Source organism: Oryctolagus cuniculus, chromosome 9 (assembly GCF_964237555.1).
Source record: "Oryctolagus cuniculus chromosome 9, mOryCun1.1, whole genome shotgun sequence".
Classification (NCBI taxonomy): domain Eukaryota; kingdom Metazoa; phylum Chordata; class Mammalia; order Lagomorpha; family Leporidae; genus Oryctolagus; species Oryctolagus cuniculus.
The window spans coordinates 43,354,090-43,367,510 of record NC_091440.1 but is presented as its reverse complement, the minus strand read 5'-3'; the positions used below and the strand labels follow the sequence as shown (position 1 = coordinate 43,367,510).

General features: G+C 38.5%; 1 pseudogene; it reads right to left on the bottom strand.

The window, feature by feature from the left end:
* Positions 1–12,015: 12,015 nt before the first annotated feature.
* Positions 12,016–13,129, bottom strand: LOC100339232 (S-phase kinase-associated protein 1-like; annotated as a pseudogene).
* Positions 13,130–13,421: the final 292 nt, after the last annotated feature.

The window sequence follows — 13,421 nt, the reverse complement described above, 5'->3', positions numbered from 1 at the left end:
GTATTAACTATAGCACATCCTCCAACTAGACTTCTTCTGTCACAGAGCAGGGAAATGGTCTGAGATACCATATGTCCAAGCATTTTTTGCTTTGTGAAAAATGCCAGACCTTTGTCAACTCTGTATACAAAGCTGGTGCTTTTAGCAGCAGTTACCGTCAAGACTGCAGCTCTCCTCTTCCTTTGCCCACCACAGAGCTTGCCACACAGTCTATTAAACATCTTGTAGGTATCCTAGGAGTCATAGGATTTTGTTGTCTCTGACTTGCCAGATACAGGGAATTATCCGGTTCTTTGTACCAAATGATGAAAGCTACCCAGAGGGCAGGGACTCTTATTTTGACACGGGGGCTGGAGACTCAACAGGAATTTATCCAATTTAAATATTCCTTATTCAAGTTCCAGGCTTTATTCCTGCAAATGAACAAAGTCTTCAATCTATGAGTAGCTGAGAGGAAAGGAATGGCTTTAGGGGTGTTGACTCAGCATATGGAACCAGATCTGTAGCATGTAGGATATTTTAGCATAAGAACCTGACCTTGTGGCCCCAGTGTGTCCAGCCTCCATCTGAGTCACAGTAACTATCACCTTCTCAATCCCTGAACCCACCAAACTGACTGTGAGACAAGATCCAATAGCGAACATTCCCTATACTGTGACAGGGTTTCCAGGATCAAAAGGAATCTGCTGATTAACAATCACCTTTTGACATATCAAACATTACTGAGGGAGGGCCCTGAAATCTAGCTCAAGACTTGTTTTTCTCTTAATTTCACTATCTTATTCCCAGAGGAGATGGAGTGCCCAGAACTTGACAGAGAACAGGTAGTTCTACAGAACTCTGCGTCCCAGGAGGACCTCAAGGAAACCTCTATTGAGTACCCAAACAGGGTTCTTTTTACAGGTGGAAGCTTCTTTGTTGAACAAGGAATGCACCAGGCTGGATAGGCTATAGTCATCTTAAATGAGATGATCAAAAGCTCTCACCTTCCTGAGTGCTTGAGTGCTCAATTGGCAGAGCTTGTAGATCTGACAAAAGTCATAAAGCTGAACAAACATAAAAGGGTAAATACTTACAGTGATTCTGAGTGTGCTTATCTAGTTCTCCATGCTCATACTAGCTTTTGAAAGAAAGGTATTTCTGTGATGAAAATAACTCCTCTATCAAAAACCATCAGGAAATAGATCAGCTGTTATCTTCACTGTTCTTCCTCTTTGAATTGCCAATTACACACTGCAAGAGACACCAAGAAGGGGCCACGAAATAGCTGGGGAAACTGTCAGATTTGGTAGTCACAGTAGCATTCAAGGAGACACTCTCCTTTGAGGCTCATGAAGCCCATTGATTTGGGAAAACACCCAAAAATAGATCAGGCCACAATACTCCTCTGAAGAGATTCAGTGGTCACTTTCTAGAAGTCATTGTCTCTAGCCCAGTGCATGGCTTCTTTCTGAAGAAGAAGGGATCCATCTTCCTTCCTCCTAACAGTGGAAGGTACTCTCCATAAAGATGCCCACCTGGGGAGGTTTAGGACTTTTCAGCTGGCCAAATTCTATTTAAGGGTAAGGACCTCCTCAGTACTATAAAACAGGTTGTGGGGACCTGTGAGCTTTCTCTTAAGAACAACCCCTTAAATCAAAGGTTTACTCTCATGGGAGTACACAGAAAGGAAAGCTTTCCAAGGGAGGACTAACAACCCTGATTTTACTCATGTGATTAAAATAAGAAATTCCCAGTACCTCTTAGTTTGAGTAGACACCTTCACTAATTGGATGGAAGCCTTCCCTTTTATTACTTCAGTAACCTTCTGTGTTTTACAGGGTAAGAAAACATTTCTGTAGGTTAAGACTTCCATGTTGCAGAACAGCAATGCAGTTATTAATATCAATTGACAGTATCTAAGATTCTGAGTGCTGAAAACTAGAATACAATAATATTCCCAATTCTAAGGGTTTTGTGAGGGTAAAACGATTCACTTGCTTAGGAAGGGTAAAGTGATAGAGAGATATGGATATAAAGAAACTGTAAGAATCACTCATTAACAAAGTAATTTTCAGTTTCTCCATTGAACATTTTGGCTGTGACAGATATTTAAGAACGTACATTAACAAAACTACAATTTCTTAAATTGATTAAAAGAGGATAGCACACAGCTAGTTCAAGAAAATCCTTCATACAACTATGTTCCAGAAAGGTACAGATGCCTCTGAAATAGTCTCTCAGTTTGAACTTCCTAAGAGCCTACAAAATGATAATGGCCTCTCCTTTATGATAAGCATCACTCTCAGGACATCTCTAAGGTGCTACATATACAACATCATCTTCATTGTTTCTGGAGGCTCCAATCATCAACAAAGGGAAGTCTAATGACATCCTCAAAAGACACCTCAAGGAGCTATCTGTGGAAACCTCATCTTTCTTAGTTTGCTCCTCCTCTTAGCATTAGGGCATATCAGATATGCCCTCTCCACTCAAAGTTAGGTTTCAGGCATTTTGAAATATTATATGGTCATCCTTTTCTTGTTTTTAAGATTTATTTATTTACTTGAAAGAGTTACACAGAGAGAAAAGGAGAGAGAGAGAGAGAGGCCTTCCATCCGCTGGGTCACTCCCCAGTTAGCCGCAACGGCTGGAGTTGCACTGATCTGAAGCCAGGAGCCAAGAGCTCCTTCCAGGTCTCCCACGTGGTTGTAGGGGCCCAAGGACTTGGGCTAGCTTCTACTACTTTCTCAGGCCACAGCAGAGAGCTAGATTGGAAGTGGAGCAGCCAGGTCTCGAACCAGCACCCACATGGGATGCTGGCACTGTAGGCGGTGGCCCTACACGCTATGCCACAGCACCTGCCCCATGGTGATCCTTTTATTACTAAAGATCTTCTAATGGAAAATGAGACCACATACATGACTATATCTATCAAAGCACTTGCCAAATTCCAACAGAACATTCAAGAGCTCCCTTACACACGGCCTAGGAAACCCTAAGTATACCTCAGGAGACTCAGTGTTAATCAAAATCCTTCCGACTTACTCTCCTTCTTTAGAAGGGGTTTCAAGGGATCCTATTCTGTGATTCTATACTCCCACTGCAGGAAATGTGTTGGGATTGGATTCCTGGATCTACTTTCTCTGGGTAAAGACCTGGGTTTCCAAACCAGCTTTAGATTTGGTTCTGTAAGATGACTTCCTCACCTGCAAGGAAAATGAATACTCCTATCAAGTGACTGGAGCACTTAAACTCCTCTTTAAAAAGATAAGTAAACCTGTTATGCACACTCCTCCCCAGTCATCATCCTCCAGTCCCATCAAGCTGCAGTTATTTTGGCAATAGCCTTGCTGCTCAGTCTACTAGTTCATTTCATCTTACTGCTCACCTGCTTACCTCCACCAACAGAACAGTGCCATGGCTAGAAGTTACTAGACTTTAACCCTGCTGACTCTATGCACATAGGTGAGGACTTATAAATATCCCCTTTAATTTGGGGGGCAGGCCCATTATAACATCCTCTTACCTTTTGTATAATTTGCATCTTCTAATCTAGAGGCAATAAAACTTCAGATGGCTCTGTAGATGGAATCATGAAGGCCTGCTATCAGGGCCCCTGGAAAGGCCTCTGTGAAGGAATCCTGACTGCTTGTTTTCAACATCACTTATCTCCAGCCCAAAGTAGCCAGAGTGTTCACCACCCATTCTCCATAGCAGCAGATAGGGCTAACTCTTCAGAGAGAGGGAGAGGGAGAGAATGAGAGAGGGGGAGAGAGGGAGAGCGGGAGAGAGGGGCAGAGGGAGAGAGGCAGAGAAGGAGAGAGGGAGAGAAGGAGAGAGAGAGGGGGAGAGAGGGAGAGAGGGAGAGGGGGAGAGAGGGAGAGAGGGGGAGAGGGGGAGAGAGAGAGAGAGAGATTTCCAGCTCAGTAGACAGTGGCCAGTAGGACCCTCCTCCACTATCTGGAGATGACTGTCAGAGGACCAGCTTCTGTGAAGCTGTTGATCTCATTTGATAGTTCTTGTGGCTTAGGTTTTTCTGTGCTGTGTGACTAATATAGGTGATGAGAATTCTATGTATTTTAAGGGAAATTTTCGTATTTTCTGTTGTATCTATTAAGACTCAATTGAAACTTTCACCAGATTAACCAAATAAAATCATCCCTCTTTCAGACCAGTCATGAGGAACCCCCTCCCCACTCTTTTACAGTCTACAAAATCCCCTAGAAGTCAGTCCTCAAAACTTTCTTATTCAAGGACTCCTTTGTGTAGTCTGGAGTTTGTAGGTTTTTCTTTTTTGTTGCTGTTGTTTTGCTTTTGCTTTTACTAGTTCTCCCTCCCTTCAATAATAAACTAATTATGCTTTGTATATTCTTCCTTTTCCATGCCCCTTATGGATGCAAGACATGAACTCAGCAGTGATACTCACAGACTCCTGCAATGGTAGCATTTTCAGTGGTCTGTACAAATATACCAAGAAGAAACCAAATCAAGATTGAAGCTCACAATCTACTCTAGCGTCTGTACCTCTCTGGAACATGGATAGTTCTATGAAGGATGTTCTTGAACTAGCTGTGTGCTATCCTCTTTTAATCAATTTAAGAAATTGTAGTTTTGTTAATGTACGTTCTTAAATATCTGTCACAGCCAAAATGTTCAATGGAGAAACTGAAAATTACTTTGTTAATGAGTGATTCTTACAGTTTCTTTACACCCATATCTCTCCATCACTTTACCCTTCCTAATCAATGTGAATCGTTTTACCCTCACAAAACCCTTAGAATTGGGAATATTATTGTATTCTAGTTTTCAGCATTCAGAATCTTAGATACTGTCAATTGATAATAATAACTGCACTGCTGTTCTGCAACATGGAAGTCTTAGCCTACAGAAATATATTCCAAATGGCTTCATGCTCTTCCTAGGACTGAGGATTCTCCTTTGAAGACTTGATTTTAGAGAATTTTGCTCCCTATTCACACAGAGGAGTAATATACTACCATCTACATTAATCTATAAAGTTTTATTTCTAATTAGATTTCATATATAGGGGAAATTTTTCATAACTATTTGAGTTATCCACAATTTCCTTCATCAGTGCCATATTATTTCTCTTTATATTTTAGAGTTGTCACAACACTAAACATTTAATATGATCCTTTGTACAAAGTACAAACACTGCAATATCAACATTTGTAAATTTTATAAAGATCGATCCAATTTCTTTGATAAGTGACATATTGCTTTCTTATAAAAAGAAAAATCAAATATGAAATAAATTAATTCATCTTAAAAGTATTTAGATGTTGTAGAAAAACATTTATGTCACTGAAGAGTTTCAACAAAAATACTGAAAATATAAGTCTATAGATAGAATTCCAGTAAGAATGGTTTAATTCCAAATCAGTCACAGCTCTGACTCAGGCAGAAAAAAAATATTTTCAATCTACTTTGTGCAAGTAGTTAGTGAACATATTAGTTAATGACCTGAAGGCAAATCCCTGACAATGTGATTTTCTGCTAATTGTGTGGAAAAAATATTTCTAGCCTTTAAAAATGCTACAGCCTGTGATGCTATAGGGAATTCATCTTCCCTGTCTGAGCTATTCTATTCAACCTTCCTCAAGGCCACTGAATCATACTGAATGAGTCATCCTGCATTCACATCATATCTGAAATCAAGGAAAGCTATCAAGAAGCAGTGTTGGAGATTAAAAACTCTCATTCTGTTTACATTTCATTGAAAATAAGTTACAAAATCAATAGGATCAAAACTATATTTTATTATCCCATTTTATAAGGCTTTATATTAGAATGTCAAAGATTTGGATGTAAAAATAATGTTTTTAACTTTTCTTTCAAAATAGTATTTTTGATTCATCTTTCAAATGTTTTAATTTATTAGTAAGTGAATGGAAAATATTAGCTATACACTAGAATAAGTATATATTTTTCATGATGCTTATTAAGGTAAGACTAGTGCTTTAACAAACCTTAGGCTGAAAAAAATATTAAGTTCAGAAGGCTAAACATGAAGCTATGATAAATTTAAGTGATTGCAATGACATCTATATTTTTAGCCTTAAACAATAAAAAAATTGCATTTGCATTGTCTGGAGTTCAGGAGTCTGAAACCAAGGCTTTGGTGGCACTGTGTTCCCTCTGAGACCTTCAAGGATGACTCCTTCCTTGCCATTTCTTAGCTGCTGCTGTCTCCTGGAAATCTATGTGTTTCTGTGGCTTGTACCTGTACCATTAAAGAAGGAAATATATTATCTTTAGCTTGGTTATACAATTTATTTTATAAATATTGAATCTTTCAATTCATAAGAAAAACATGAAATAAAATGACACTAAGTTTATATATAATTTTATTTTGGTTAATTAAATATAATACAAATGTTGCAAATAATCAGAAAAATACAAGTTCATAAATTAAGATTTCTTGCATTTTCAGTTTTCCTCACCTACATCTTTACTACATTTTCCACAGGATATTAACCCTATACTCTCTGTACATACAAATCCCATGGTGCTTTCTCTGGTACAGCCAATATTATTCTTATGTTTTTGAGTCAACATTATATTATTAAGATTAGCCATCTTCTTACAATAAATATAACTCACAGCAGATACAAGTCATTTATTATATGCATATTTCCTTTGTGTCTCTGCTAAGACACCATTATCCAAACTAGGAAACACACACACATGCTTGGAACTCAAGAATAAGAAAATGTAAAACCTGATATTTTCTAATTTTTTTAGAAAGCTTTTATATAATGAATCTAAATTTCATAGCTACAGTTTAAGAATTATACAGATTCTTCCCCCCATCCACCCTCCCACCCCCACTCCTATCTCACTTCCTACTCTCTCTCCTATCACATTCTTCATTAAGATTTGTATTTAATTATTTTTATATACAAAAGACTAACTCTATACTAAGTAAAGATTTCCATAATTTGCACCCACAGAGGCACACAAAGTGTAAAGTACTGTTTGAAAGCAAATTTTATAGTTAATTCTCATAGTACAACTCATTAAGAACAGAGGTCCTACCTGGAGAGTAAGTGCACAGCGACTCCTGTTGTTGATTTAACAATTGACACTCTTATTTATGAAGTCAGTGATCACTCAAGGCTCTTGACATAAGCTGTCAAAGCTATGGAAGCCTTTTGACTCCACAAACTCTTTCAATATTTAGACAGGGCCGTAACCAAAGTGGAAGTTCTCTCCTCCCTTCAGAGAAAGGCACATCCTTCTTTGATGGCCCTTTCCACTGGGGTCTCCTCACAGAGTTCCTTCATGTAGATCATTTTTTGCCACAGTGTCTTGGCTTTCCATGCCTGAAATGCTCCCATGGGATTTTCAGCCAGATCTGAATGCCGTAAGGGCTGATTCTGAGGTCAGAGTGCTGTTTAGGGCACTTACATAGTTAGATTCTTTGCCAAGTACGTGGGAGTGTGGATTGTGTCCTTGAATGTTCTGGCTCTAGCCAACTCTCAGCCATTACAGGTATTTGGGAAGTGAACAAGTAGATGGGACCTCTCTCTGTCTCTATCTCTCTGCCTCTCAAATAAATACATTTTAAAAAAATAGGACGAATTTTTTAAATCAAAATGGGTTAAAGACTTAAATGGAGGATGTGAATCTATGAAACTTCATGAAGATAACATTGGGAAAAGCTATGAAACTTCAAGAAGATAACATTGGGAAGAGCTCTACAACATTGGTGTGTAAACAACTCCCAAAGCTCACTATAGCTGTAGAGTAAATTTAAGTGCCCCAAATAGATAACTGGCTAAAGAAAAATGGTACACACACACGCACACACACATACACATTCACAGGATGAAATACTATTTGGCAGTTAAAGCAGGAAATCTTGACATTTGCAACAATGTGGTTGAATCTGGAAGATATTATGTTAAGTGAAATAAGAGAGGCACAGACAAAAGATATGCTATATGATCTCCTTCATATATATAGAGAATCTAAAATAATTGATCCAGAATTACAGAATATAAAATGATGTTACCAAGGTCTAGAGTGTGGGAAAGGGAATTCCAGAGATGTTCAAAAACAGTTACAAAATTTCAGGTGGATAGAAGCAATCATTTCAAGGGATCTGTTTTACAACATGGTGACTATAGTTAATAGCAATAGAATTTATTCATAAAAATGAAATGGGAGTGAATTTTAGTTGACTTTACCATAAAAAGAACAACTTTGGGAGTTAATATCCATGTTAATTAGCTTGAATTAGCCAGTATTTGTGTATGTGTATATATATATTTAAATATTTGTAGTACACATAAATATTTGCAATTTTGTTTGTGAATTTAAGAGAAAAACATATTTAAAAGAGAAAAAATAGGTCTCATGTGTAAAAGTTCATAGGACTGATTTTTTTTCCCTTTTTACTTTTTGGGGGATGGGGATGAGATATACAGTTCTCTAGCATTTTAAGTTGCTGTTTATAATAGTTACTCTGTAGTTGTTTTAACATACATAGTTGGATTACAAATTTTCTTTTAAAAAAAGAATACAACATCTTGAATTACCCTAAATTTACTATTGATACTAATTCCTAAAAGTTTGCTGTGTTGGCTGGCACCATGGCTCACTTGGCTAATCCTCCACCTGTGGTGCCAGCACACCAGGTTCTAGTCCCAGTTGGGGCACCGGATACTAGTCCCAGTTGCACCTCTTCCAGTCCAGCTCTCTGGTGTGGCCCGGGAAGGCAGTGGAGGATGGCCCATGTGCTTGGGTCCCTGCACCTGCATGGGTGACCGAGAGGAAGTACCCAACTCCTGACCATTAGGAGAGTGAACAAATGGAAAGAAGATCTTTCTCTCTGTCTGTCTTTCACTGTCTATAGCTATCTCTCTCTCTCACTGTCTAACTCTGTCAAAAAATTTTTAAAAAAAGTTTGCTGTGTTGTCATACACAAGTCAAGAAATTAGTGGAAACATTAAATATTTAGGAACTTTCAGCATCAAAAGCTATAAAATCTAATTGTATGTAGAAGCCCCTCAAAAAACTACAACCCTACTTTTTTTTTTATATAAAAAAGTGTTTTCTCTACAAAGAGTCTTATCAGCTATACAAAAATCTGTACAGTCTTTTATACCAAAGCTAATATTGAGCTACACTTGAATTCACACTCTTAGCAAAACAATTGCTTGAGCACACATGCACATTCCACACACATCATTACAGGATAGCTGTTCATCCTTCATCTTCATCCTCTTCCTCATCTTCTTCCTCTTCTTCCTCCTCATCTTCGGGTTCGTTCTTTTTTGAGCCTATTGCCCTACCAGGCCCCTTCTTTCCAGCTGCACTTTTGCCCTTGGCACAGTATGAGGCAATACCCTTTTCATATTTCCTCTTAACCTAGCTGCTTTCTGTTCATGTGGTTGCTTACGTTTGGCTGACTGTTGAGACTACACCGCACTCAGTGCTTTTGCAGTATCTCCAATGGAAAGGTCCAGGTGTTCACTTTTGATCTTTGCGCAAACTTCAGAGCAAAACAGGAAGAAGGCAGCTGGTGGTCTTGTAAGAGCACTGGAAATTTTTGCTTTCCCTTCTTGTCATCTTTAGGGTAATTCTTCATCTCCCTGTCTTAATGGTTTTTTCACTTTTTGTCATAGATGCAGACTTGGGCTTCTTTGCAGACATGGTCCTCCATCCCTCCAAGCATTTCTTGGAGAACTCAATGAAATTGGTGGAAGAGTCTGGGTGTTTCCTCTTGTGCTCCTCCCAGCATGTCAGCATGAAAAAGGCACAGGTGGGCATTTTGCCCCGGCTTGTTGGGGTTTCCTTTCCCACGATGATGGAACGGTGGCCACCTGGTGTGATCTTTTCTTCAGAGTCCTGCAGAGGGGCTGAAGCTCCATTCTCTAGGCTGTAGCCTGAATTCAACAGGTAACTCTTTCAAATTTTCAATTTCTTCTGAAATATGGGTGAAGAAACACATCTACTTTAATGTTTCCAAATTTAGAAACATAAGTAAAATAGCATTTTCCTATATTAAAAAAAAAACTCCACGGCTCATTTTACTACAAATCACTTGGACCCTAAAATTGCTTTGCTTTCAATTGTCTTTCTTTAAGTCCCACAAGCTAAAGCGAAGTCCACAAGGGTCAGAGTGGAGTTAGAAAATTGAGTTATTTTTCATAAAAGATAAAAGCAAATATGGGTGGATTTTATAATTTCAACAAGAAATGATAAATCAGCCCTTAAGGCATGCAGATCCGGCTGCAAAGCCCATGAGAGTATTTCAGGCATGGAAAGCCAAGACACTCTAAAAAAAAAAAAAAAAAACAAATGAAAGATCTCCACGAGTGAGATCCCAGTTTAAAGAACGGGTCATCAAAGAAGGAGGTACCTTTCTCTGAAGGGAGGAAAGAACTTCCACATTGACTATGGCCTTGTCTAAAAATTATCAGAGTCAGTGAACTCAAGGGGCTTCCATAGCCTTGGCAGCTCATGACAAGAGCCTAGGGTGATTACTGATGCCATAAACAAGAGTGTCAATTTGTTAAGTCAACAACAGGAGTCACTGTGCACTTACTCCTCATGTAGGATTTCTGTCCTTAGTGTGCTATACATTGAGATTTAATGCTATAACTAGTACTCAAACAGTATTTTTCACTTTATGTTTCTGTGTGGGAGCAAACTGTTGAAATCTTTACTTAATGTATGCTAAACTGTTCTTCTGTATATAAAGAGAATAGAAAATGAATCTTGATGTGAATGGAAGGGGAGAGGGAGTGGGAAAGGGGAGGGTTGCAGGTTGGAGGGACGTTATAGGGGGGAAGCCATTGTAATCCATAAGCTGTACTTTGGAAATTTATATTCATTAAATAAAAGTTTAAAAAAAAGAAATGATAAATATTGGATGTATAAGGATAATCTCAAATACAAATTGAGGCCATTTGGCATATCAAAATAGCATGAAATTGTATTGTGGTAACATCACTGATATTTGGATATTGAATGTGGAAGCAAGAACAACTGATATGGGCCAGTGTTGTGGCCCAGAGAGTTAAGGCACCGTTTGTTACACAAGCATCCCATATGAGAGCATTGGTTCCAGTTCCAGCTGCTCCATTTCTGGACTAGCTTCCTGTTGGTATGCCTGGGAAGGCAGCAGACAATGGCCCAGGTGTTTGGGTCCCTGCTACTCATGTGGAAGAACAGGTGGGATTCCTGGGCCCCTGGCATCAGCCAGATCTGGGTATGGATGACACAATCATTTGTAGAATGGGCCAGTAAAAGGAAGGTCTTTCTCTCTCTCTCTCTATCTCTCTCCCTCTCTCTCTCTCCTCTGCCTCTGTGTCATTCTGGTTAAAAAGAAATTTTTAATTGTCTTTTTTAACTGAAAAGCTAACAATGTCTAGTTACATTTATCCCCAAAAAGCCACATACCAAGTGTACTCCCTGAGTCTTTAAGCAATATATTCAAAGCTAAGAGGATTAAAAATAAAAACAAATCCTCAGATCCAATTAAGGATCTCTACTATATACAAACTAATCAATACCAGTGGTACTGCTTGCTACACGCCTGGGAGATATCCTAATAGCCTTTCTCAGAACATTTACCTCAAGTAGAACTTTTCCAGTTTCCAACTCATGAATAAAGATAATATTTTCTTAATTGTATTTCAGAAAACTTTTTGAAAGTTGCTTTATTTGCAATGCCAACTTTTAAAAGATCACTCAAGTTAACTGGACAAAATTGCTTTACAAAAAAAATAAAAGCCCAAAATAACACTTTGTATGGAAAACCCACTGTTCATTTTTATTCAGAGTGAAAAAAGGAACTTTTTTATCATATTAGAAGACACTCAACCATTGGTCTGGAATCTATATTCAAACTACACAGGTAATGAGGATAATATTCTGCTACAACAATTGATTTGTTGTTGCATTTGTCTACTGTTTGACTAATATCAACAATTATTAACAGAGCACAGTAAATAGTATTTGGATGAATCCTTACCATGTTACAGTGTGCAACACAGCATTTCACTTCTCTTCACACCACTGTTCTCTTTCACACCTAGGTTCCCTCTTCTTCAGTAAGGTCTTTTTTTATATATTGAAGTTCTCATGAATCTCCTCAGGAGTTTTCCCCTTGATCATATCGGCAACTGTCCTTCATGTGAGATCAAGCAAACCTTTGATATTTAAATGGTTTGCAGCCAGAATAAGTTCAAAAAGTGTTCCTTGGTCAACTTTCAGGAAATCTTGGACCCAAGCAGTGATATCATCTCTTGCTTGTTTTTTTTTTTTTTTAACTTTTATTTAATGCATATAAGTTTCCAAAGTAGGACTTATGGATTACAATGGCTTCCCCCCCATACCGTCCTTCCCACCCACAACTCTCCCCTTTCCCACTCCCTCTCCCCTTCCATTCACATCAAGATTCATTTTTGATTATCTTAATATACAGAAGATCAGCTTAGTATACATTAAGTATGGATTTCAACAGTTTGCTCCCACACAGAAACATAAAGTGAAAAATAATAGATGATTTTTTTAAATGATGATGAAATCAGAGCAGACCTATTGTCATGTTTAATCCCAGTGAGAGTCCTTCAGGAGGAAGAAGGTCATCCTTGTGTGAGTGTACCATTGAATGGCCTTTTTTAAAAAATGGTATTATTTGAAAGGCAGAGTTAGAAAGAGAGAGAGAGAGAGAGAGAAATCTTTCATCTGCTGGTTCACTCCCCAAATGGCTTTAATAGCTGGGCTGGGCCGGGCCAAAGCCAGGAGTCAGGAGTCGCATCCAAGTTCCTTCTCGGGTGCTGGGGCCCAAGGGCTTGAGCTATCTTTCTCTGCTTTCCCAGGTGCATTAGCAGGGAGTTGGATCGGAAGTGGAAAAACTGGTACTTGCACCAACCCCCATGTGGGTTTCCAGCATTGCAGGTGGCTGTTTAACCCATTATTCCACAACAGTGGTCCCTGAATTATCTTTATAATATTGCTGCATTAACATTTGGTGGAGTAACTGGGTCATCATCTCCTTTATCATGCATTCCCAAATCTTCCATTATGGTCCTGACAGTCACAGACTGGCGATTTCCACATCGACTTCAAATATCTCTCCATCAGGAGTCCGTAACTCCACTGAAGACATGCTGCTTGGGCTTGAGGAGATGGCAGACAGAGAGGGATGAGGTCAGCACAAGGAGAAGAGAAGGGAGGAGGACAAGGCCACTACAAATAAATCTTGTTTTAAAAAGTACAGTTCTATTTATAAAGCTTACTAAAATCATACTAGCCATAATATTAACATGCATATAAACTAAAGGCCTAATTTTAACAATCAGAACATAAAATGTTAGTGGCCTTATTTTTTTTTCATATCTGGTAGGAATTGAGAGCAGAATTGTTCATCAAAATTCATACAGTTTTGCTCTAGTGAAATT